Source organism: Scyliorhinus canicula, chromosome 11, assembly GCF_902713615.1.
Source record: "Scyliorhinus canicula chromosome 11, sScyCan1.1, whole genome shotgun sequence".
Lineage (NCBI taxonomy): Eukaryota > Metazoa > Chordata > Chondrichthyes > Carcharhiniformes > Scyliorhinidae > Scyliorhinus > Scyliorhinus canicula.
Genome location: NC_052156.1, coordinates 34,772,352 through 34,797,919, shown reverse-complemented (window position 1 = coordinate 34,797,919; position 25,568 = coordinate 34,772,352). Strand labels below are relative to the sequence as shown.

The 25,568-nt window shown below is 51.9% G+C and overlaps 1 protein-coding gene across 1 annotated transcript in view; it reads left to right on the top strand.

The window, feature by feature from the left end:
- Positions 1-25,568, top strand: part of wnk2 (WNK lysine deficient protein kinase 2) — a 296,693-nt gene that overhangs the window by 44,495 nt on the left and 226,630 nt on the right.

Genomic DNA, 25,568 nt, shown 5'->3' with positions numbered 1-25,568 from the left:
ACCTACTCCAGGTGGTTTCATAGCAAAATCATTGGCCAAAATGTTGCAGTCAGTTGTGCATAAGAACCTGTTTGTAACAATTTGTGCTTGCCCATAAACCTTTTGGGAGTTTTGTGCTGGGTCTTGCAGAAATACATTTTGATGCAGCACCCTCTAGAGGGGATTTGGGACTTGTGCAACAACCAGACAACTGTGCATCATCTTAACCAACTAAAGTGAATAATTATTACTGTACAGTGTCTGTACCAAGAAGTATACATTAGAATATTTAATTCCTACGCAGAAAGCAAAATGAAGAGAAGGAATAGAAAGATAGGATTAAGTGAGAGATGAGAAGCAGAAAGTAAATTTAAAGATTTTACTTTTTAAGCAAATCTCCAACAACACCTGAAATCAGAGAATGAGACTGCATACTGGTAAAAGTAAATTTTCCGTGCCAGAGAGGTTGTTTGGGAGTAAGTAAGATTTAACACGCCATTTAAAAATTCACTGACCCATGGATGGAGAACTTTTCTCTGTTTTATAATAATCTTTATTATTGTCAAAAGTAGGCTTACATTAACACTGCAGTGAAGTTACTGTGAAAGTCCCCCAGTCGCCACATTGCGGCGCCTGTTGGGGTACACGGAGGGAGAATTTAGAATGCCCAATTCACCTAACAAGCACGTCTTTAGGGACTTGTGGGAGGAAACCGGAGCACCCGGAGCAAATTCGCGTAGACATGGGGGAGATTCTGGCATCATAACTGATTTTTCTTGGTCGTGGCCTTCTCCCTCTCCTTGATTTTCGCTTCCTGCATCTCCGGTCACCTTTCTGTCTTGTCATTACCGCTTACAGGGTGCCCAAAGCCTCCGCTGCTGCCACCTCCACCATTACCATAATTTCCATTTTAATGGCATCCTTTAACTTCTGCGAAAGGACCACCCCTCCATTCGTTCGTGGAGAGTTGGGGGTGGGAGTTGGAGTTGGGGAGGGGGTGTGGGGCCTGCGTCTGCTCCGGCAGTCCTTCCCGCTTGGGTGTGGCCAGGGTCTTGTTGCCCCGTGTGCTTTGCATAGCCTCGGTCCTCCTCTTACTGCCTTTGCCGTCTCTTCTGCCCGTAGGGTTGCTGCTGCTAAGTGTAGTTTTTATGCTATTGGAGGAGGTTGAGGGTTTTTCCCTGCGGATTTATTTTGGGTTGAAAGTACCTAAATTCTTGCAGGGAAGAGTTGCCGTTAGTGTCTCTGCTCAGCACATCTGTCGCCGGAAGTCCAATATCTTTAAGCATGACCATGCTAGTGAACGACAAGATGTTTTGGATCGTGACATTTTCCATATTCAGTTGCTGCATCTGGGCAATAAAATGAAGCTGCTCCGTTGTAGCATGCTGTGGAATTGAGCAAGATTGACTTTCTGCTTATTTGGCATATTTGCAACACTGTGTATAGCTTCACACTCTCTTGGGAGCTATGCCTACTGCTAATGCCATTTAATGAGCAAGCTGTTTGTGGGAATCAGTAGATGAACTGTTGAAATAAAAATGAACATGTATACTACCATAGCTATCTGATTGAAAGTCCCCTTCTCCGTCACACAAATGACAGATTATAGGAAAGCTCAACAACAACCAGTCATTATATGTCGCTGTCAGAATACTGAGGTCACGGGGGGATCAAAAGTGATCTTGGTGAGTCAGAGCTAGGAATTCTGACATATCTTTAGATGTCACTGAGAGGCAGCATGTAGATGCAAAATAGGAAGTGGTGAAAGATCTTTGGGGCATTTAACAGCTAACTGAGTGGGGAGGAGGGGGAAGAGAAGGCATTGTAAATGGAAGCCCACACAGGTACTGGGAGAACATGCAAACTCCACAATCACCCAAGGCCAGAATTAAACCTGGGTCCCTGGCGCCTTGAGGCAGCAGTGTTAACCACTGTGTCACCAATAGGACTGATATTGCAGATGGTGTGTTTTGTGGATAAGATGATCTTGGCATAGAGGAGAAGCTAGAAAAAGAGGAAAGTTGAGAGCTCAGGTGGAGGGAACTGAGGGATGGTTCAGCTTAGTGAGAAAGGGGAAGGGAAGGATTTGGCAGTAGCACGCAATTGGGTGGTCATAATGACAAATAAATCCCCGATTTTCCCCCCTCCTTCATTGCAGGAGGAAGCAGAGAGGGAATAAGGATGTGGTTGGAAGTGGAGAAAATAAACTGTGGTTATCCTGCAATTTCAAGACCATCCTGGTAGAGGTGAGCAGGCCTTTGAGTTCAGAGCAGAGAAGGTTGACTGTACTGGGCAATAGTGATGCTGGGAGTTAAGTACTTTACTGGGAGCATGGATAATTAATTGAAGAATACTTTGGGGCATCTGAGGGCATGAAAACCACTGAACCTTGTCTGTTCGTTTATTCTTCACATTATTTCCTTCCTAATACTCAACCCATTGATCCTAACTGGATAAAGAACAAGCTGTTTAAATAAGTGTTAATGAAGTCTGTCTGTTGTGCCAAAGAACACCGAGCAGTGTATGTAATTCTGGTCCACTGAATCTAAATGGAGTCCGTATGCCTTAATACAAAGTTTTAGTTGGGGTACATGTGGCCTCAGATTTCCTTTACACAATTTTCATTAGCAAAAAATTACAATGACATAACATGTCAAATTTGGTTCAAATCCTCACTAATTTGGTCTTTTCAATCAGAGCATGAACTTCCACTAGCATTCATGTGCGGAGTGCAGTCTAAACCATAGAGACTTTTCATCCAAATACACGCTGTCCTGGATCCTGATGGATTACCTGTGTCTGAGAACTTTCAGAAATTTCTTCAAAACCCTTTTTGTCCCCTCAAAGCCAATTTCCAAGGCAAGGCAATGTGAACCACATGGACCATGTGTCCAGGTAAAAATGCTGATTCGCTGTTCTAGAGACCCCAACCTTCTTGGAAGTAAATGGACAGTTTAAAGCATACCTGTTTTCAACAGTTAAGAAATGTTCGGAACACCTTCATAGAACTTTGGAGATGAACAGTCTAACTGGTGTAAATGCAGATGTTTCTGCTATTGTCACCTTTCTAGCAAAGAACCTGCATCTCCTTTGAATCTTTAACAGTCATGTCACCCTGGCCTGTTTTCAGATAAACTTCAGAACGAGACGCATGACTCCCTTCATTTCATCCTAAATTCAAGTCATGGTCCCAGAGCATAACATCATTTGTAACAGTATTCTGTAAACTGTTTGCCATGTATCAAAAAAATTTTTTGAGCCTTGATGCGCTATCATTTGCACATAAAGACTCGAATCGGTACAAGAGAGGCTTTATTACCGTGAGATGTTTATCCTTCGACTGCAGCTGGTAGAATGGCAGCTCAGGAGAACTCATGCATATTTATACTGCTCCATGTGGGCGGAGCTAGCTGGCAGGGGCTACCGACAAACCTGTAATACAGGTACTGCTGTACATCCCCTAATACAGGCGCACACATATTTACACAGTGGTGGATCGCCACATTCATCCCCTGTTAAAAATGAGTCTGGCGGGGGTGATGTGGAACTATATACATAATCCGTGAATTATTTACAGAGGGGAGGGAAAAAAATTAAGTGTCCATCTTGCAACCCGGTGCCCGTCAGAGGTTGTGTCTGACCGGTGGTCTGACAGTTCGTTGAGAACGACGCAGCAGTGGTGGCGACGTCTGTACAGTCGGCGTCGACGGCATTGTGCTGGCGGTGTTGGTGCTGGCCAATGGCTGGACGACTCCGGGAGCGTGCCGAAATCTTCCATGTCCTCTAGTGTGGGCAGGGGAATGAGGGATGGACCTGGTGCGGCTGATGCTGGGAGCGCCGGGGGAGGGGAGGGTGGTGCATGGGTGGGGAGGGGAGTGGGATCGGCACCCGAGGGAGCCAGGTCCCTGAGCGAGACTGTATCCTGGCGGCCGTCGAGGAACTCCACGTAGGCGTACTGGGGGTTTGCGTGGAGCAGGCGCACCCTGTCCACCAGAGGGTCCGCCTTGTGGAGTCTGACATACATACGCAGTAGGACCGGCCCTGGAGCTGCGAGCCAAGTTGGGAGCGACACCCTGGATGTAGACTTCCTAGAGAAGGTAAAAACACGTTCATGGGGTGTGTTGTTAGTAGCGGTGCACAGCAGTGACCGAATGGAGTGGAGTGCAGCAGGGAGGACCTGCTGCCAGCGAGCGGCTGGGAGGTTCCTGGACCGTAGGGCCAACTGGACAGCCCTCCAAACTGTCCCGTTCTCCCCCTCTACCTGCCCGTTTCCCCGGGGGTTGTAGCTGGTCGTCCTGCTGGAGGCGATACCCCTGCTGAGCAGGAACTGACGCAGCTCATCGCTCATGAATGCGGATCCCCTGTCACTGTGGATGTAGTCGGGGAAACCGAACAGAGCGAATATGGAATCGAGGGCTTTGATGACGGTGGCAGACGTCATATCTGGGCATGGGGTGGCGAATGGGAACCTAGAGAATTCATCGACCACACTAAGGATATACATGTTGCGGTCGGTGGAAGGGAGGGGCCCTTTGAAATCCACACTGAGGCGTTCAAAGGGGCGGCACACTTTCACCAGGTGCGTGCGGTCTGGCCGGTAGAAGTGCGGCTTGCACTCAGCACAGACCTGGCAGTCTCTGGTGACTGTCCGTACTTCCTCGACGGAGTAGGGTAGATTGCGGGCTTTGACAAGGTGGTACAACCGAGTGACCCCCGGGTGGCAACGGCTATCATGCAGGGCACGGAGCTGGTTCACTTGTGCGCTGGCACATGTACCTCGGGAGAGGGCGTCTGGGGGCTCGTTGAGCTTGCCTAATTATAGGTGGAGAGCTCGATTCTCCACCGCAAGATTTTATCGTTTTTGATCTTGCCACACTGCGTGTTGTTAAACATGAAGGTGACCGACCGTTGGTCAGTGAGGAGAGTGAACCTGCTGCCGGCCAGGTAATGCCTCCAGTGCCGCACTGCCTCAACGATTGCCTGGGCCTCCTTTTCAACAGACAAATGTTGAATTTCGGAAGCATGGAGGGTGCGGGAAAAGAATACCACTGGTCTGCCTGCCTGGTTTAGAGTGGCGGCAAGGGCGACATCTGATGCGTCGCTCTCTACTTGGAAGGTCAGTGTCTCGTCTACTGCGTGCATCCCGGCGGAAGGTCAGTGTCTCGTCTACTCCGTGCATCCCGGCCTTGGCTATGTCTGAACGAATACGGGCGAAGGCCTGTTGTGCCTTGGCAGTGAGGGGAAATTGCGTGGACTGGATCAGTGGGCGGGCCTTGTCCGCGTATTGTGGGACCCACTGGCGTAGTAAGAAAAGAACCCCAGGCATCGTTTGAGAGCCTTGGGGCAATGGAGGAGGGGAAGCTCCATGAGGGGGCGCATGCGGTCGGGATCGGGCCCCAGGAGTCCTTTTGGGACTATGTAGCCGAGGATGGCTAAGTGGTCTGTGCTGAATACGCACTTCTCCTTGTTATAAGTGAGGTTGAGGAGAGATGCGGTGTGGAGAAATTTGGCAAGGTTGGCGTCATGGTCCTGCTGGTCATGGCCGCAGATGGTGACATTGTCTAAGTACGGAAACGTGGCCCACAGTCCGTACCGGTCAACCATTCGGTCCATTTCTCTTTGAACTACCGAGACCCCGTTAGTGACGCCGAAGGGAACCCTAAGAAATTGATAGAGGCGACCGTCCTCCTCGAAGGCAGTGTAGGGACGGTCCGATTTACGGATGGGCAGCTGGTGGTAGGCGGATTTCGGGTCAGTCGTTGAGAAGACCCGGTACTGTGCAATCTGATTGACCATATCAGAAAAGCGAGGGAGGGGGTACGCGTTGAGCTGCGTGTACCGATTGATGGCCTGGCTGTAGTCCACGACCATCCTGTGTTTCTCCCCAGTTTTAACCACCACCACTTGGGCACTCCAGGGGCTGTTCCTGGCCTCGATAATACCCTCCCGAAGCAGCCGCTGGACTTCGGACCTGATGAAGGTCTTGTCCTGGATGCTGTACCGTCTGTTCCTGGAGGCGACAGGCTTGCAATCTGCAGTCAGATTGGCAAAGAGGGAGGGAGGGTCAACCTTGAGGGTCGTGAGGCCGCAAACGGTGAGTGGGGGTAGGCGTCTGCCGAATTTGAGGGTGAGGCTCTGGAGGTTACATTGGAAATCCAGGCCCAGTAAAAGTGCCGCACAGAGGTTGGGGAGAACATACAGGTGGAAACCGCTGAATTCAACGCCCTGTACGGTGAGATTGACCAGACAGAAGCCCCGGATCGGGACAGAGTGGGATCCGGAGGCCAGGGAGATCCGCTGGTTGGCGGGATGGACCGCGAGGGAGCGGCGCCTTACCGTGTCCGGATGGATGAAGCTATTGGTGCTCCTGGAGTCAAGTAGGCAGTAGGTCGCGTGGCTGTTGATGAGCACCATCGTTGAAGCGGTAGCCAGGTTGTGAGGATGGGATTGGTCGAGCGTCATGAAGGCAAGTAGCGGGCGATCGTCCGAAGAGTCCGACGAGGAGCGGCAGCGACCCGGGTCCCGTGGTCCAGTCCCGAGGGGAGGACAAAATGGCGGCGTCCAAAGTACATGTGGGGGATAAGATGGCGGTGCCCAAGCAGTGCACGTTGTGGGGGGCGGGGCAAGATGGCGGCGCCCACTGGCCGCACATGGACCTGGGGGCGGAAGATGGCACCGCCCATGGTGCGCACATTGCGGGGGCGACGCAAGATGGCGATGCCCACTGGTCACACGTGGCCCAGGGAGCAGAGGACGGCGGCGCCCATTGCGCGATCGGCTGAGGAAAGGGGGAAGAGGTCGGGCATGATAGCGGCAACTGTGCGGGCCTGACACACCGCTGTAAAGTGGCCTTTCTTGCCACAGGATTTACAGGTCGCGGCGCGGGCCGGGCAGCGCTGGCGGGGGTGCTTCTGTTGGCCGCAGAAGTAGCAGCGGGGACCCCCAGAGTGCGTGGTGTGGCAAGTAGCGCAGGTATATTGCGCGGAAGCGGCCCCAGTCCACGAGGGGTAGGATGGGTGGGCCACACGGCGGGCGAAGTAGGACTGTAAGTTACGCGAAGCGACCGTCATGGAGAGCGCTAAAGTCTTTGTCGCCGCTAGATCGAGCGTGGCCCCCTCCAGCAGTCGTTGCCGGATGGGGTCTGATGCAATCCCCGTCACACATGCGTCTCTCATGAGGAGATTGGAATGTTCCGTGGCCATGACGGCCTCGCACTCGCAGTCCCGTACTAGAGGGATAAGGGCCCGCCAGAAGTCCTCAATCGACTCACCCGGTAGCTGGACGCGAGTGGCGAGCACATGCCTCGCAAACAGAGTGTTCGTCGACTGGACGTAATTTTCTTTGACAAGTTCCATGGCACGTGCATAGTTCGGCGCGTCTTGTATCAGCGGGAACACGCTGGAGCTCAACTTTGAGTAGAGGAGTTGAATTTTCTGAGCTTCCGACGGTGCGGGATCCGCTGAGGTGATGTAGGCCTCGAAGCAAGCCAGCCAGTGATTAAAGTCTTTTCTGGCGTTTGCCGATTGCGGATCCAGCTGCAAGCGATCGGGTTTTATTCTGATGTCCATGATGCGGAAAATCTCACGGTAATAAATTGATGCGCTATCAATTGCACATAAACACTCGAATCGGTACAAGAGAGGCTTTATTACCGTGAGATGTTTATCCTTCGACTGCAGCTGGTAGAATGGCAGCTCAGTAGAACTCGTGCATATTTATACTGCTCCCTGTGGGCGGAGCTAGCCGGCAGGGGCTACCGACAAACCTGTAATACAGGTACTGCTGTACATCCCCTAATACAGAGGCGCACATATTTACACAGCGGTGGAGCCTGTAGGACAGGGGTATGGTAGTACAGTGGTTAGCACTGTGCTTCACAGCGCCAGGCACCCGGGTTTGATTCACAGCTTGGGTCACTGTCTGTGCGGTGTCTGCACTTTCTCCCAGTGTCTGCGTGGGTTTCCTCCGGGTGCTCCGGTTACCCCACTCCAGTCCCGAAAGACGTGCTGTTAGGTGAATTGGGCAGTGTTAATATAAACCTACTTGTGACACTTCTGAGTATTATTAGTTTTGCAATGAAGGTGGAATGAGGATCTTGCAGAATATTTTAAAATAAATTATTGTGGCAGTGTAAACATAGACGTACTAGAGAAGGATATGGAACAACTATTAGCTGCAGAAAAGTTATTGTTCTGGAAAAACAAACTCCTAGGTAGACCACCAAGCCTGCAGAACAGGCTGTTCAAAGGAGGGAGTAGCAGAGATTCGGGCCTTATTGTTTCAATCTCGAGTCAGTGTACAAGTTGTGCTACGTGACTGAACATAGTTAATACAAAGGATAAACTGGTGGTGATAGATAATTATATAGTCTAATGTCTGTTGTTGGAAATAGAACATTACAGCGCAGTACGGGCCCTTCGACCCTCGATGTTGCTCTGGCACCTGGGTTAGTATTGGTTCCTTCTCATGCACCCTGACTTCATCTGCAATTTTTAAAGAAATAAAGCAATAGTGAAAGCCTTAACTGCAAATAGGAATTGGTTTTCTAGCATTTTTTCATCTAATTTAGAAAACAGAATTATATCATCTTGGAGGCTAAAGAGAGTGAGTTCCATTTGGGAATGTTCAAATGCATCCTGGGAATAAGGCACACTCTGCATGCTCAGATCATAGGATCTGCTAATTGGAGTCATTGCTCTGCAAAATTACTAAGACCAAATCCAGATTTTTGGGAAAGCCTGAGGCTTTCAAGTACCGTTAATGAAGGTACTTAAAGTCACAAAAACAGTATTTATAATTGAGTTTAATCATGCAATTGTAAAGTGTTTTTATTGCCCTTGTATGGGAGTTAGAAATTTGAAATGACAGATCAATTGCTCAGAAACCTGAAATAATTCATTATTTCCTGAAGCTTGCAATACAACTCATGTTAATAGAAGCATAGAAAATAGGAGCAATAATAGGTCATTCAGATATTCAATATGATCATGGCTGATCCTCTATTTCAACACCATACTCTGTTCTCTCTCCATATCCCCTGACACCTTTAGTGTCTGGAAATCTATTTTGTTCTTAAATCTAGTGACTTGGTTTCCTGTGGTAGAGAATTCTGCAGGTTCATCACCTCCTGAGTGAAGAGGTTTCTCCTCATCTCGGCCCTAAATGGCCTACCCCATATCCTCAGATTGTGACCCCATATTCTTGACCCTCCCCCCTCCCAGCCAGAGTAAACTTCATCCCTGCATCCAGTCTGTTCAGCCCTGTCAGAATTTTATGTTTCATTCTTCTAAACTTCAGTGAATACAAGCCTAGCTGATCCAATATCTCCTTGTATGACAATTCCGCCATACCAGGATAAATCTGGTGAGCCTGCGCTGCACTCCCTCCATAGCAAGTATATTCTTTCTTCGATATAGAGACCACAATTGCACACAATATTTCAGACCAAGGTCCTTTACAGCTATTGTAAGACGTCCTTGTTCCTTTACTCAAATCCTCTTGCAATGAAAGCCAACATAATATTTATCTTCCTAACTGCTTGCTGAACCTGCATGATTGCTTTCAGTGACTGGTGTGCAAGGACACCCACAAGTACATCAGCATTTCACTATGTCACCATTTAAATAATAGTCTGCCACTGTTTTTCCTATCAAGTGGATAACATCCCACTTATCCATTACACTGCATATGCCATGTGTTTGCACACTTATCATCTTGAAGCCTCTTCACAGCCTCCTCACCATTAACATTCCTGTAGAGTTTTGTGTCATCAGCAAACTGGGGCTCAAGCATTGATCCCTGCGGTGCTCTATTTGTCACCTGCAACTCTGAAAAAGACCCATTTATTCCTACTCTGTTTCTTGTCTGGTAACCAATCCACAATACGAGCCAATATATTACCCCCATAGAACATAGAATTTACAGTGCAGAAGGAGGCTATCCGGCCCATCGAGTCTGCACCGGCTCTTGGAAAGAGCATCCTAGTTAAGCCCATGCCTCCACCCTATCCCCGTAACCCAGTAACCCCACCTAATCTTTTGGACACAAAGGGCAATTTATCATGTCCACCCCACCTAACCTGCACATCTTTGGACTGTGGGAGGAAACCGGAACAGACACTGGGAGAACGTGCAGACTCCGTACAGACAGTGACCCAAGCTGGGAATCGAACCTGGGACCCTGGAGCTGTGAAGCCACTGTGCTGTCCCAATCCCATGTGCTTAAATTTTGCACACTTTGTGGGACTTTGTCAAAAAGCTTTCTGAAAATCCAAATACGTCGCACCCATCGGTGGTTCTTTGCCTATTCTACTAGCTGCATCTCCAAAAATCTCCAGTTTTGTCAAACATTATTTCCCTTTTAAAAATCCATTCTGATTTATTCAAATCCTGTTGATATTTTCTAAGTTGTCCTGTTATTATATCATTTATAAAATACTCTAGTGTTTCCCCACTACTACTGTTAGGCTCTCTACAGACGTTTGAAAGATGACAACCAACACATCCACTATTTTCACGTTCACCTCCTTGTTAGTGTCCAGGATGTAGATTAGCAGGCCCTGGAGATTTATCGGCTTTCAACCCTATTAATTTCTTCATTTTCTTCAATATCGCTGCTGAATGAACCCTTGTAAACTAGCCATTCTATCTTGAGTAAATGTTTTTTCTGCTCTAGGTGTAATTGTGTAAAAGCGTTAAACCTGATAACTTGTTTTATTTGCATTCCTTTTGTTTGACTACTGTTGTTTGTCTAAATTGGCTTCAAAATTAAGTGTCTGTGATGTATGTTTTAGTTGATATTTAATAGCATGGCTTTATTGTGACCACCTAGAATTATTTTCAAAATTGCAGCACGGTTCGATTCCCGTACCAGCCTCCCCGGACAGGCGCCGGAATGTAGCGACTAGGGGCTTTTCACAGTAACTTCATTGAAGCCTACTCGTGACAATAAGCGATTTTCATTTCATTTCTATTTACGTTGTCCTCGGAGCAAAGGTTGTTGCAGTTAAAAAGCTGTGATAAAAGTACCCCACTGGGTTGAATTGTTCTAACTGAACACTTTTAACTTTGGCAATTACAGGCACGAATCAGACAATTACCTTTAAATCTAAGCTTAAGAGTTGAGCTTTGCAGAAGGAAAATCAAATAAAACTAGATAAAAGATGGTTATCACCATGATTTCAGATACAGAATAAGGATTTAAGTGCTTAAATATTTTCAGGATCCATTGTGTTGAATTTGTAACAAAATAGTGAATACGTAGTTGCATTAACTAGAAAATGGCAAAATAGAGGAGATAGCACTTTCATTTGTTAGTATAGATTCTCATTGAAAACAGTATGTTGAGGGTATTTGTACTCGCTGCCACATAAAGCAGGTAAGATTGGATTGGATTTGTTTATTGTCACGTGTATCGAGGTACAGTGAAAAGTATTTTTCTGCAAGCAGCTCAAAAGATCATTAAGTACATGGGATTAAAAGAAAATGCATATAGGGCAACACAAGATACACAATGTAGCTACATAAGCACTGGCATCAGATGAAGCATACAGGGTGTAGTGTTAATGAGGTCAGTCCATAAGTGGGTCATTTAGGAGTCTGGTGATAGTGGGGAAGTAGCTGTTTTTGAGTCTGTTCGTGCGTGTTCTCAGACTTCTGTATCTCCTGCCCAATGGAAGAAGTTGGAAGAGTGAGTAAGCCGGATGGGAGGGATCTTTGATTATGCTACCCGCTTTCCCTAGGCAGCGGGAGGTGTAGATGGAGTCAATGGATGGGAGGCAGGTTCGTGTGATGGACTGGACGGTGTTCACAACTCTCTGAAGTTTCTTGCGGTCCTGGGCCGAGCAGTTGCCATACCAGACTGTGATGCAGCCCGATAGGATGCTTTCTATGGTGCATCTGTAAAAGTTGGTAAGGGTTAATGTGGAAATGCCGAATTTCCTTAGTTTCCTGAGGAAGTATAGGTGCTGTTGTGCTTTTTTGATGGTAGCGTCGACGTGGGTGGACCAGGACAGACTTTTGGAGATGTGCACCCCTAGGAATATGAAACTGCTAACCATTTCCACCTCGGCCCCGTTGATGTTGACAGGGGTGTGTACAGTACTTTGCTTCCTGAAGTCAATGACCAGCTCTTTAGTTTTGCTGGCATTGAGGGAGAGATTGTTGTCGCTACACCACTCCACTAGGTTCTCTATCTCCCTCCTGTATTCTGACTCGTCGTTATTCGAGATCCGGCCCACTATGGTCGTATCATCAGCAAACGTGTAGATGGAGTTGAAACCAAGTTTTGCCACGCAGTCGCGTGTGTACAGATGGTAGAGTAGGGGGCTAAGTACGCAGCCTTGCGGGGCCCCGGTATCGAGGACTATTGTGGAGGAGGTGTTGTTGTTCATTCTTACTGATTGTGGTCTGTGGGTCAGAAAATCGAGGATCCAGTTGCAGAGTGGAGAGCCAAGTCCTAGTTTTGGAGCTTTGATATGAGCTTGGCTGGGATTATGGTGTTGAAGGCAGAGCTGCAGTCAATAAATATGAGTCTGATGTAGGAGTCCTTGTTTTCAAGATGCTCTGGGGATGAGTGTAGGACCAGGGAAATGGCGTCTGATGTGGACCGGTTGCAACGGTATGCGAATTGCAGTGGATCAAGGCGTTCTGGGAGTATGGAGGTGATGCGCTTCATGATCAACCTCTTGAAGCACTTCATTACGACTGAACTCAGGGCCTCCAGACGGTAGTCATTGAGGCACGTTGCCTGGTTCTTCTTTGGTACCGGTATGATGGTGGTCTTCTTGAAGCAGGTGGGGACCTCGGAGTGGAGTAGGGACAGGTTAAAGATGTCTGTGAATACCTCTGCCAGCTGGTCCGCGCAGGCTCTGAGTGCACGACCAGGGATCCCGTCTGGGCCCGTCGCCTTCCGAGGTCGCTGCCCGACCGCCGCGGCCCACGCTGCCCGACCGCCGCGGCCCACGCTGCCCGACCGCCGCGGCCCACGCTGCCCGACCGCCGTGGCCCACGCTGCCCGACCGCCGCGGCCCACGCTGCCCGACCGCCGCGGCCCACGCTGCCCGACCGCCGCGGCCCACGCTGCCCGACCGCCGCGGCCCACGCTGCCCGACCGCCGTGGCCCACGCTGCCCGACCGCCGCGGCCCACGCTGCCCGACCGCCGCGGCCCACGCTGCCCGACCGCCGCGGCCCACGCTGCCCGACCGCCGTGGCCCACGCTGCCCGACCGCCGCGGCCCACGCTGCCCGACCGCCGCGGCCCACGCTGCCCGACCGCCGCGGCCCACGCTGCCCGACCGCCGCGGCCCACGCTGCCCGACCGCCGCGGCCCACGCTGCCCGACCGCCGCTGCCCGACCGCCGCGGCCCACGCTGCCCGACCGCCGCGGCCCACGCTGCCCGACCGCCGCGGCCCACGCTGCCCGACCGCCGCTGCCCGACCGCCGCGGCCCACGCTGCCCGACCGCCGCGGCCCACGCTGCCCGACCGCCGCGGCCCACGCTGCCCGACCGCCGCGGCCCACGCTGCCCGACCGCCGCGGCCCACGCTGCCCGACCGCCGCGGCCCACGCTGCCCGACCGCCGCGGCCCACGCTGCCCGACCGCCGCGGCCCACGCTGCCCGACCGCCGCGGCCCACGCTGCCCGACCGCCGCGGCCCACGCTGCCCGACCGCCGCGGCCCACTCTGCCCGACCGCCGCGGCCCACACTGCCCGACCGCCGCTGCCCGACCGCCGCGGCCCACGCTTGCCCGACCGCCGCGGCCCGCGCTGCCCGACCGCCGCGGCCCGCGCTGCCCGACCGCCGCGGCCCGCGCTGCCCGACCGCCGCGGCCCGCGCTGCCCGACCGCCGCTGCCCGACCGCCGCGGCCCGCGCTGCCCGACCGCCGCGGCCCGCGCTGCCCGACCGCCGCGGCCCGCGCTGCCCGACCGCCGCGGCCCGCGCTGCCCGACCGCCGCTGCCCGACCGCCGCGGCCCGCGCTGCCCGACCGCCGCGGCCCGCGCTGCCCGACCGCCGCGGCCCGCGCTGCCCGACCGCCGCGGCCCACGCTGCCCGACCGCCGCGGCCCACGCTGCCCGACCGCCGCGGCCCACGCTGCCCGACCGCCGCGGCCCACACTGCCCGACCGCCGCGGCCCACGCTCTTACCTTGTTTGCTGCTGACAAAAATGGAGGAACTACTGATTTTGTGTCCCTTTGGCCCTCGTACACGCTCCTCCAGTCGAACCCCCCCCCCCCCCCCCCAACGTGTAAAACAAAAAGCTGCGACCGTTTATATAAAAAAAGGGACCTCACTGCACATGCGTGCCTGATCAACAGTGCGCATGCATGCCGATGATCTGGCACGCATGCACAATGCAGCCGCTTTTCTTTACATGTTTGCAGCCATTTTCAAGGCCGCTTGCAGCCGGTGTTATTAACAGGCGGCTGTTGCGCTCAGATTTGCGCGATCAGGAGTGTCGCGACGGACTGCTCCGCCTCCCTCCCGACAGCCGCCCGCGACCCCGCCCCCGAGTTTGACAATGCCTGAAATATGCTATTGCACTCAAAAGGGTGTTAAGTATTTATTTGGTTAGAATTAAGAAACGATGGAAGAACTGTTAGGAACATACTAAAGGCCACCAAATAATGAAATTAGAGGAGAAAACTGCAGAAAGACAAAAGGGCTACAAGGTAGGGATAATGTGGGACTTCTCTCATGTCAAGACACCAGGAGGAACCCCCCTGTCCTTCATTGAAATCATCTTTTATGTCCATCTGAGGGCAGAGAGGACTTTGAATTAAAGCTTAATCCTAAAAATAGAACCTCTGACAATGCAGCAATTCCTCAGTACTGCACTTGATTGCCAGCCTAGATGTTTGTCATGTAGAGGGACTTGAACCTGTAACCGTTTAATTCGGAGCTGAAAGTCAATGTAGTGGTCCAGAAAACCATCCCTGATAGAACATACAGTGCAGGAGGCCACACTTAAGCCCAACAAAGTGTTGCCATTGGTACCACAGCTGACCCAATAAAAATGTAAATTGCAGAGTATGCTGCAGTAAAGGAAGAGGTAGTAGCGTAAATGGGTAGGGTAATAATAAAGAGGAGGTACTTCAAAGGTTGGTAGAACTTGTAGTAGAAAGGTCACCTACTCTGGATGGGAAAATTAATCTACTCTGGATGTGATGCATGTTAAATCATTGGGAGAAGTTAGGGTGGAATTTACCTTAGATTTGGGAGTGGTGCCTGGGAAACGGTTAATTGCAGATGTCACACCCATGTTCAAAAAGAGGCAAAGGATATGACCAGCAATTATTGACTAGGCTAACGTTGCAAGGGAAGATTAGAGGCAAAGCTGTTTCGCACTTGGAAAAATTACAATAAAGTGTAATTAGAGGGGGGTCATTTTTAACAGCCGTAATTTCTCCTCTCGCCAGCTGTCCATAAACAGAAATTTGATTTGTTTCCTTGTAGTGGCATATTTCCTAACCCCTCGAGTCTTTGTGTGGTCTAATTTTCTATTGATGACCCCCACACAAACATGAGATGAGGTGAATTCTGATGCAGTTAAAACGCCGAAGGGTTTGCAACATCACCTCCATACTCAAATAAAGAGAGGAATAGTTAAAATAAAGATTTGCAGTCCAGAGACCACAAGTAAATTAAGTCAAGTTATTTTGAAGTAATGCAGATAGTTAATGAGGGTAGTACTGTTTGTGGTTGGTAACTGTTAAAAGTCTGAACTAAGACATAACGTTTGAATATTTAATTCAATGCCACATCAGGTACTGGAAGAGAAATGGAGGGGAGGAGAAGTTGGGATTAAGCATGGAGCCATAAAAGACAATGAAAAGTAAAAATTTACATGCTACCGAATTAGGAGCAAGAGTAGGCCATTTGGCTCCTAGAATCTGCTTGCCATTCCTTAAGATCATAGCTGATTGTGACCTCATCTCACTGCACATTTCGCCTCCCTGATAACCTTTGACATCCTTGATAGTCAAGAATCTGTGTACCTCTACCTTAAAAATATTAACCGGCGCTGCCTCTATTGCTCTTTGGAAAGGAATTCCAAAGACTTAAATGGAAGACCTCTTATTTTTTAAACTATGCTCCGGAATCTCTCTCAAAGGCAAACCTGCTTTCAGCATCCACCCTGTCAAGTCCCCTCAGGATCTTGTATATATCAATATGATCACTCTTCATTCTTGACTCCACTGGATTCGGATCCAACCTGTCCAATCTTTCTTCATAAAATAATCCTTCCATCCCAGGGATCAATTGGGTGAGCCTTCTCTGAAATGTAGGTGCTGGTAGGCATTCTCTGTGAGATTTGCTCTCCAATTTGGGGTTTTGATTGGAACTGCAGAGCTGAGCAGAATTTTTTTGAAAATCTCTCCCAGAACGGTGGAATTCTCTTCCAAATCCCGGTAGCAGCACGGTAGCATTGTGGATAGCACAATCGCTTCACAGCTCCAGGGTCCCAGGTTCGATTCCGGCTTGGGTCACTGTCTGTGCGGAGTCTGCACATCCTCCCCATGTGTGTGTGGGTTTCCTCCGGGTGCTCCGGTTTCCTCCCACAGTCTAAAGATGTGCAGGTTAGGTGGATTGGCCATGATAAATTGCCCTTTGTGTCCAAAATTGCCCTTAGTGTTGGGTGGGGTTACTGGGTTATGGGGTTATGGGGATAGGGTGGAGTTGTTGACCTTGGGTAGGGTGCTCTTTCCAAGAGCCGGTGCAGACTCGATGGGCTGAATGGCCTCCTGCACTGTAAATTCTATGATTCTATGATAAACCTTAGCTGGAACTCCCTTCTGGTAAACAGAGCAATTAGTGAGCATTCAAAGCGTGACGATCGAGATGGGAGGGGGAACTTTCCGGATTTGTCTCCCATTAAAGTTACCAAGCCACTGGAAGGCCTTGCGAATCTACTGCTTTGATATTCTATTTAACTGAGTCGAGCTGTGGCTGAGTCTGCTGAAGCTGACCACATTATCTGAAGCTAAGCAGACCTGAAGTGCATCTCATGTGGGTAAGGCTCAGCTCAACACAAGTTGAACTGTGTCCCGAGAGGAGATCCCACAGCCTGAGAATCCGGCCTGATTGGCCCAACTTGAAGATCCAAACCAATTGATGGTTTTCAACATGGCGTTCTGAAGAGATAACCACCTACAAAAAGACCTCAACAGCAAAGATCCTCAAATATTTCCCACCCATTTTAATCTCCATTATTTTGTTCCTTCCCCTTCTCCCCTGTGTGTCTGTCTTGAGTTATAGGTAGAGGATGGAATGGTGTTTGGGGAATAGTTAGACCAGTAGACCATTGCTCCCTTATTTCTTTTATATTTACAATCATTTACTTGTTATAAATAAACAGATTTTAATGTTTTACTTACAAATCTGTTGCCTGCAACTCATTGAAGCAGTCAAGGGTCAACGATCTCAGGAAAATACACAGATTATTGGTTAATTCACTTATGTTGGGACTCTGGGGCCTGTGGGGTTTGAATTGACTGCATACTTGCCCAAGGTGTTGTAACAAGAGTAATATGTAAAGTCGAGCAGTCTTAGCTGGGGACAAGGAAGAATCTGAAACACGCTAGGTGAATTAGCTTTTTGAAGATATTCATCCAGAGTCTGAAAGGGGTTCTAACAGGAGACCAAATAATCTGTTCTGTGATGCAAGTATTACTCTATGCCGTGCTGATTTTTAAGATAGATTGAGAGCTATATAGTTCTCATTTAATGAGAAATAAAGTTATAGCGTAGAAGGGATAATTGCAAGCTGTTCTTTTCAGATGTGAAGTTTTAAAAGATGTATTCATAATAAAGTTTTGTTTTTAAAATAACCAAGCCCTAGTTCTTGTACATCATTCCTGGAATGAAACGTTCTTTCCGCCCAGTTTACAAATAAACTATAATATTGGGGTTTCGATCCAGTATCCTAGTTAATGCAGCTGCAGCTAATGAAAAGAGCTAATGTTTCGAGTCCAGATGACTCATTAGCTCTTTTCTCTCCCTACAGATGCTGCCAGACCTGCTGAGATTTTCCAGCATTTTCTCTTTGGTTTCAGATTCCAGCATCCGCAGTAATTTGCTTTTATCTAGTCATTGGTGGGCTTTTTTAACTAGTGTCAGCATGGGGGGACCAGGACAGGTTGTTGGTAATCTGGACACTTAAAAACTGAGGCTCTCAACCCTTTCTACTTCATTCCCATTGACGTAGACAGGGGTATGTTCTCCTCTACGCTTCCTGAAGTCGATGACAGTCTCCTTTGTTTTGTTGACATTGAGGGAGAGATTATTGTTGGCACACCAGTTCACCAGATTCTCCATCTCATTTCTGTACACTGTCTTGTCATTGTACTCAAAATGTTTGAATTCTTGCTTAATATTCAAAATGTGACCTGGAACTGGGGAGTAGCCAAAATGAGAAAAAATAAACTGAGTATCGATGCTCCAAATAGTCTCATCAATTGTGGGAAAACACTTGGTTGATGCTGACCAGTTGTTGCATTTATGTGTTTGGAATTCGAGTTAATTTCAAAACTATCTGGAGTACGTGTAAGGGAAGGGAACAGATTTAGCATTTGCATTTTGAGTACTTATATTGCTGTGGCTGTAATTGAAAAACAATGCAATACAATATTTACAAAATATATCTCATTTTCCACAGTTTCCAAAATATCTGGCTGAATTGTTCAAAAGTGGCGTATTTACAAATCTCCTCTTGTATTTCATACTGTATTGGAAAGTTTTTCTACGCATGTAGTTTAGTGTAGAAGCACTAAATTTCTACTCTGATTAAACTGAAGTGCAAACATGGGAAAGGATAGGAAAGTAGAATATTATTCGAATGGAGAGAGTCTACAGAAGGATCTAAGTGTCTTTGCAATCTCAATGTTAACATATAGGCACTTACAAAGGCAAATGGGATGTTGGCCATCAGTATAAAAGTAGGGAAATTTCTGTTCAACCTTTACAGGGTGTCAATGAGAATGCACCTAGAGTGCAGTGTCCAATTTTGCCTTCATTATTTAAGAAGCAATGTTCTTGCATTAGAAGGAAGTTCAGTGAAGGTTTCCTAAATTGATTTCCTGGGGTGGAAGAGGTTGTCTAATGTTTAAAGACTGTGCAGGTTGGACCCTTAAGCATTGGAGTTTAAAAGAATGAGATGTGATCTTATTGAAACATTAAGATTTTGTGGAGGTTTGCCAGGGTAGACGTTGAGAGAATATTTTCACTCATGGGGGCATGTGCAACTTGGGGTGGGGAAAGCTTCTGAATAAGGGGTCTCCCGTTTAACACTGAGATGAAGAATTTGTCCTGAGGGTCATTAATCTTTGGAATTCTCATTAGAGCGAGGTGGAGGCTGGTCAATATATTCAAATCTGACATGGACAGATTTTTGATCCACAAGGAAGTCGAAGATTGAGGTGAGGCAGGAAAGTGGAATGGAGGCCATGACCAGATGAGCCATGTTTTTATTGAATGGCAGAACAGGCTCGAGAGTTTGAATAGGTGGATACTCCTATTTCTATGTTCTTCTACGCAAAGCCTATTTGAGTTTGTCATGGTGTAACTTTTGCTCCATCTATTTTACCATTGCAGCTAATCATGTTAACTTTCAAGGAGAATCACCCCCAAAATAAATCCTATTATCAAATGTGCAGGTGGTTTGACATGGGAGTATGTTTGTAAAACACGTATGTAGTGTCCTATAGGTTTGGAATCATCTAGTGTGTGAAATTTTAATTTATTTTCACAGATGTTTTGTGTTTTTTCGCTTATTTACTGGTTTGGTGGTTAAGCAGGAATATAAGGGGTGCGATTCTCCAATGTCACGCCGGTTGGGATAATAGTGGGCTGCACCTGTTTTTCACGCGACGCCGGTCTGACGCGCTCCCGCAATTCTCCCAAACGGCGAAATCGGATCCGTCGTGTTCCGCGCGCCAAAATCCAGAGAATTGCCCGAGGCACCCAAAATGGCGATTCTCCGGAACCCCTGCTATTCTGAGCGAGCAGTGGGGGGGGGGGGGGGGGGAAGAGAGAGGGAGCGAGTAGTGGGGGGGGGGGGGAAGAGGGAGCGAATAGTGGGGGGGGAGGAGCGAGTAGTGGGGGAGAGAGGGAGGGAGTAGTGAGGGAGGGGGGAGAGAGGGAGCGAGTAGTGGGGGGGGAGGAGGGGAGAGGGCGCGAGTAGTGGGGGGGAGGAGGAGAGAGGGAGCGAGTAGTGAGGGGGAGGAGAGAGGGAGCGCGTAGTGGGAGGGAGGAGAGGGAGCGAGTAGTGGGGGGGGAGGGGGAGTGAGTGGGGGAGAGGGAGTGAAAGGGGGGGAGAGGGAGTGAGTAGTGGGAGGGAGAGGGAGTGAGTAGTGGGAGGGAGGGGAGAGGGAGTGAGTAGTTGGAGTGGGAGGGAGGGGGGGAGAGGGGGAGAGGGAGTGAGTAGTGGGTGGGAGAGGGAGTGAGTAGTGGGTGGGAGAGGGAGTGAGCAGTGGGAGGGAGAGGGAGTGAGCAGTGGGAGGGAGAGGGAGTGAGCAGTGGGAGGGAGAGGGAGTGAGCAGTGGGAGGGAGAGGGAGTGAGCAGTGGGAGGGAGAGGGAGTGAGCAGTGGGAGGGAGAGGGAGTGAGCAGTGGGAAGGAAGAGGGAGTGAGTAGGGAGGAAGAGGGAGTGAGTAGTGGGAGGGAGAGGGTGTGAGTAATGGGAGGGAGAGGGAGTACTGAGGGGAGAGGGTGTGAGTAGTTGGGGGAGAGGGAGTGAGTAGTGGGAGGGAGGGGGGAGAGGGAGTGAGTAGTGGGAGGGAGAGGGAGTGAGTAATGGGAGGGAGAGGGAGTACTGGCGGGAGAGGGGAGAGGGAGTGAGTAGTTGGGGGAGAGGGAGTGCGTAGTGGGAGGGAGGGGGGAGAGGGAGTGAGTAGTGGGAGGGAGAGGGAGTGAGTAGTGGGAGGGAGAGGGAGTGAGTAGTGGGAGGGAGAGGGAGTGAGTAGTGGGAGGGAGAGGGAGCGAGTAGTGGGAGGGAGAGGGAGCGAGTAGTGGGAGGGAGAGGGAGCGAGTAGTGGGAGGGAGAGGGAGCGAGTAGTGGGAGGGAGGGGGAGCGAGTAGTGGGAGGGAGGGGGAGCGAGTAGTGGGAGGGAGGGGGGAGCGAGTAGTGGGAGGGAGGGGGAGCGAGTAGTGGGAGGGAGGGGGAGCGAGTAGTGGGAGGGAGAGGGAGCGAGTAGTGGGAGGGAGAGGGAGCGAGTAGTGGGAGGGAGGGGGAGCGAGTAGTGGGAGGGAGGGGGAGCGAGTAGTGGGAGGGAGGGGGAGCGAGTAGTGGGAGGGAGGGGGAGCGAGTAGTGGGAGGGAGGGGAAGCGAGTAGTGGGAGGGAGGGGAGAGGGAGCGAGTAGTGGGAGGGAGGGGGAGAGGGAGCGAGTAGTGGGAGGGAGGGGGAGAGGGAGCGAGTAGTGGGTGGGAGGGGGAGAGGGAGCGAGTAGTGGGTGGGAGGGAGGGGGAGAGGGAGCGAGTAGTGGGGGGGAGGGGGAGGAGGGGAGAGGAGCGAGTAGTGGGTGGGAGGGAGGGGGAGAGGGAGCGAGTAGTGGGTGGGAGGGAGGGGGAGAGGGAGCGAGTAGTGGGTGGGAGGGAGGGGGAGAGGGAGCGAGTAGTGGGTGGGAGGGAGGGGGAGAGGGAGCGAGTAGTGGGTGGGAGGGAGGGGGAGAGGGAGCGAGTAGTGGGTGGGAGGGAGGGGGAGAGGGAGCGAGTAGTGGGTGGGAGGGAGGGGGAGAGGGAGCGAGTAGTGGGAGGGAGGGAGGGGGAGAGGGAGCGAGTAGTGGGTGGGAGGGAGGGGGAGAGGGAGCGAGTAGTGGGTGGGAGGGAGGGGGAGAGGGAGCGAGTAGTGGGTGGGAGGGGGAGAGGGAGCGAGTAGTGGGTGGGAGGGGGAGAGGGAGGAGTAGTGGGTGGGAGGGGAGAGGAGCGAGTAGTGGGTGGGAGGGAGGGGGAGAGGGAGCGAGTCTTCCACTCCCGGATGCAACATCTCAGCCGCCCTGCCATGGCAGGACGGTGACGAGGAAATGTCCACTGGTTGCCCTGTGGCTGATGGGCACAGCCCACTGACGCACCGGCGAGGAGGACGTTGTTAACTGACCGTTGGATGCAGAAAGTGACCAGGGGTTAGGCTGGCCGCGTGTCAGCAGCGCGACCAGGCCACCGGGACACATAGGTATCCCGTGGCAGGCGGCTGCCGAGGTGTCGAATAACCTCCGTCTAACATGTCGTACCCCCACCACCACCACCACCCTCCTGTAGGTGACCATGTATTCGAACCGAACGGCGATGTTCACCGCAGTGGTTGGGGCCGCTGCACTGCAGCTGGACACCCAGCAGCGTCCACAGCGACATCCCACAGTGGATGCAGGAGCAGCTGCAGCAGCAGAGGGAATGGCCGCAGAGTGGCCCGTACAGGCCGCAGGCACTCATGGCCGGTATGTCCCGGGGGATGCCGAGAGAAACATTGACCCCCAAACGCTGAGGAAGGCACAGGATGCGGGCACTGATGTCAAGCAGCATGGGGGGGGGGGGGGAGAGAAGAATCTAATGGTGGAGCCAGGGCGCCAGAGGTGACAATCAAGGCCTTGGGTGTACCGTGACCGGATCTCTTTCGAGGCACCGCCGGACATCACCTGCAAGAGGAGACTCCGGCTCAGCAGGGAGACGGTCGCACATATCTGCCACCTCGTGGCGCACCTCGCCCCACGTGGAACGGGAGGACATGCGATACCGGTTGCTGTCAAGGTGACGGTGGCACTTAACTTTTATGCTACCGGTTCCTTCCAGTCTCCGAATGGGGACCTATCCGGGATATCGCAGGCATCAGTCCACAGGTGCATCTGGGACGTGACCGAAGCTCTGTTCGCCATCGCGGACCGCTACATAACCTTTCCCGAGGACCGAGCAAATCACGAAGCACGAGCCCGTGGTTATGCCAAGGTTGCTGGGATACCAATGGTCCAGGGAGTGATTGATGGTGTTCACGTCCCATGCGCCCGCCTGCAGGCAACAGGGAAGTGTTCACTAACAGGAAGGGGACATACTCCATGAACATCCAGGTAGTATGCGACCGCCCCCCCCACATGAGGATCATGCACATGTGCGCAAGGTTCCCAGGGAGTGTGCATGATGCGTACATTCTTGCTCATTCGTTCATCCCTGCTATGTTTGAGGGGCTGGTTGCTGGGCGACAGGGGTTATCCTCTGAGGTCTTGGCTGATGACGCCCATACGGAGGCCTCAGACCAACGCGGAGACCCTTTTATAATGAGGCCCATGCAGCCACCAGGGGTGTGGTGGAGCGCTGCTTTGGTCTGCTGAAAATGAGATTAAGGTGCCTGGACCGCTCCGGAGGGGCCCTGCAGTACCAGCCCGACAGGGTCGCTCACATTGTTGTGGTATGCTGTGCGCTGCACAACATCGCAATGCAGAGGGGAGATGCCCTGGTGGAGGAGTCTGAGGGAGAAGCCACTCGCAGTGGTGCCAACACTGAGGAAGAGGTTGTGAAGGAGGTTGGTGGTGCGTCGGGCGCAGCACACACACACGACCTGGGTGCTGGTAATGTCCAGGAGGCTGCACGACGGCACCGGCGAGGACAGCGGACACACGACGAGTTGGTGGCTGCAAGATTCACGCATCGCGTGCGACTGCATCGCTGAACACTACCACTACCACCTGCATCGCCAGTCGTGCAGACGGTCAGCACACAACTCCCACCACCCTGCTCCGCGTACACTGCTCCACTTCGAGATCACCCGTACCACTGCGGCACAACGGTATGGCACGACATTGATGGCTGTGTCAGCGGGTGTGATCAGTGCCATGTTGAATGATGACAGCCCGATCTGCGATGAGTTGAGAGCTCAGAATCGTTAGACAAAGTCTGACTCATGGCAATAGCTGAACTATCCATCTCGGAGGTCACGGAGTTCGTCAGGGACACTCCATCATGTGCCCGGGTGGGGTAGTTGGTGTCGGAGTGCCGAGGTCTACAGTGTCCGACCGGGCGGGCGAGGGGGGGGGGGGGGCTGCACACCCGGCACCGAAGTTTCACCGCTCGTCAACCCCAGTGACACTCTGTCACCATCACAATCCCCGTGGCAACGGAAAAATCACAGTCTTACAAGTTAGGTGCAATAGTGAGTTTAATGGTGAATATTATGTACAGATGCCCTAGCCCCTACAACTAAACTGTACCCTTCACCCATGCCAACTTACTCTGTGTCCCTCTTCATTGCCTTACGGGCCCTACCACTACGTCTAAGTGAATCCCCAGATGGTACAGCAGGAGTGGAGGCGGACTGCTGAGAATCACGCCCCGCGACATGTCTCCCCGTCGGCACTCGTTTCCTGGGGCGACCCGGCCTTGATGGGCCAGGCTGCTCCGCGGGCGTTTCGGATGACGTGGTGTCACCCTGCTCTGCCCGCTGCCCACCCTATGCACCAGGGATGGGACGGGGGAGGCCGAGCGTTCAGGGACGTCCCGTGATGGAGTTAATGGGACGGGCCCCAGAACCACCACCTCCCTCGGGGAGCCCGGTGTCTCCCGGGCCTCACTGTGGGACGGAGGTGCGATTGGGGAGGCGACCCGTCGCCCCACCGACATCTGGCGCTGCCAGTCCTGGAGGCCTGCAACGGTATCGACCAGGGTCCGAACGTTCGCTGAGACGGAGTCCAGGGAGTGAGACATTCCTGCCAGGGACTGTATGACCTCAACCTGTGAGTGCGCGACGCCATCCAGCACGTGCGTCAGGCGGTCGATGCTCTCCGCGACTGACTGCTGGGACTGTGCCATGGCGTGCTGGGACTGGGCCATGGCCTGGTGAGACTCGGCCAGGGCCCGTAGCGCGCCGGCAATGTCATGTTGGCTCTGGCGCATTGCTGCCTGTGAGAGGGCAGCCCTCTCCTGGGCCATGGATGACGCGTGCACATGAAGCCCAACGCCTTGCCGAACCTGACCCATGGCCGATACCGTTTCACCCATTGCCTCGACCATGGATGCCACCCGTGCGGTGTCGGCCTGGGTGTCTGCCATGAGCGGCTGCCATGAGCGGCACCACTCCCTGCTCCTGAACGTGGTTTGACTCCTCTAACTGCGTCTGCAGCTGCTGGAAGATGGCCCTCATCCCCCTCATTGTGTCCCTGGGTTTCAAAATGCATCCGCTGTCCAGGTGGGTCGAGTAAATCCAGGAACCCGGGAAACATCCGGGCGGCAGCTAGGTGCTGGGCCTGGGCTGCCCTCCGACCGTCCAGCCCCTCGGCTGCTCCGACCTCCACCTGCTGTACCGGCTCAGCTGTGTGGTGTACACCAGACCGTGACCCAGGAGCCTCATCACTTAATTGCCCAACCGAGGTGAGTGTCTCTGGGATGGTGGATGGTGTGGGAGACAGCAGCGCCGCAAGCTCTAGGTCCTCGTCCGTCAGAAATTCAGGAGTGTCCTGGTCCCAGTCATGTCCCACGCGGACTATATACGGTTCAGCGTCAGGTGAGTCCGTTGACTGTGTCGCTGTCCTCTGTACGTCTGGATCCACTGACCCGTCCTGTCCTGTCTCACAGCCCGACCTTCGGGCAACGCACAGCCATGAAAGTCGTCAC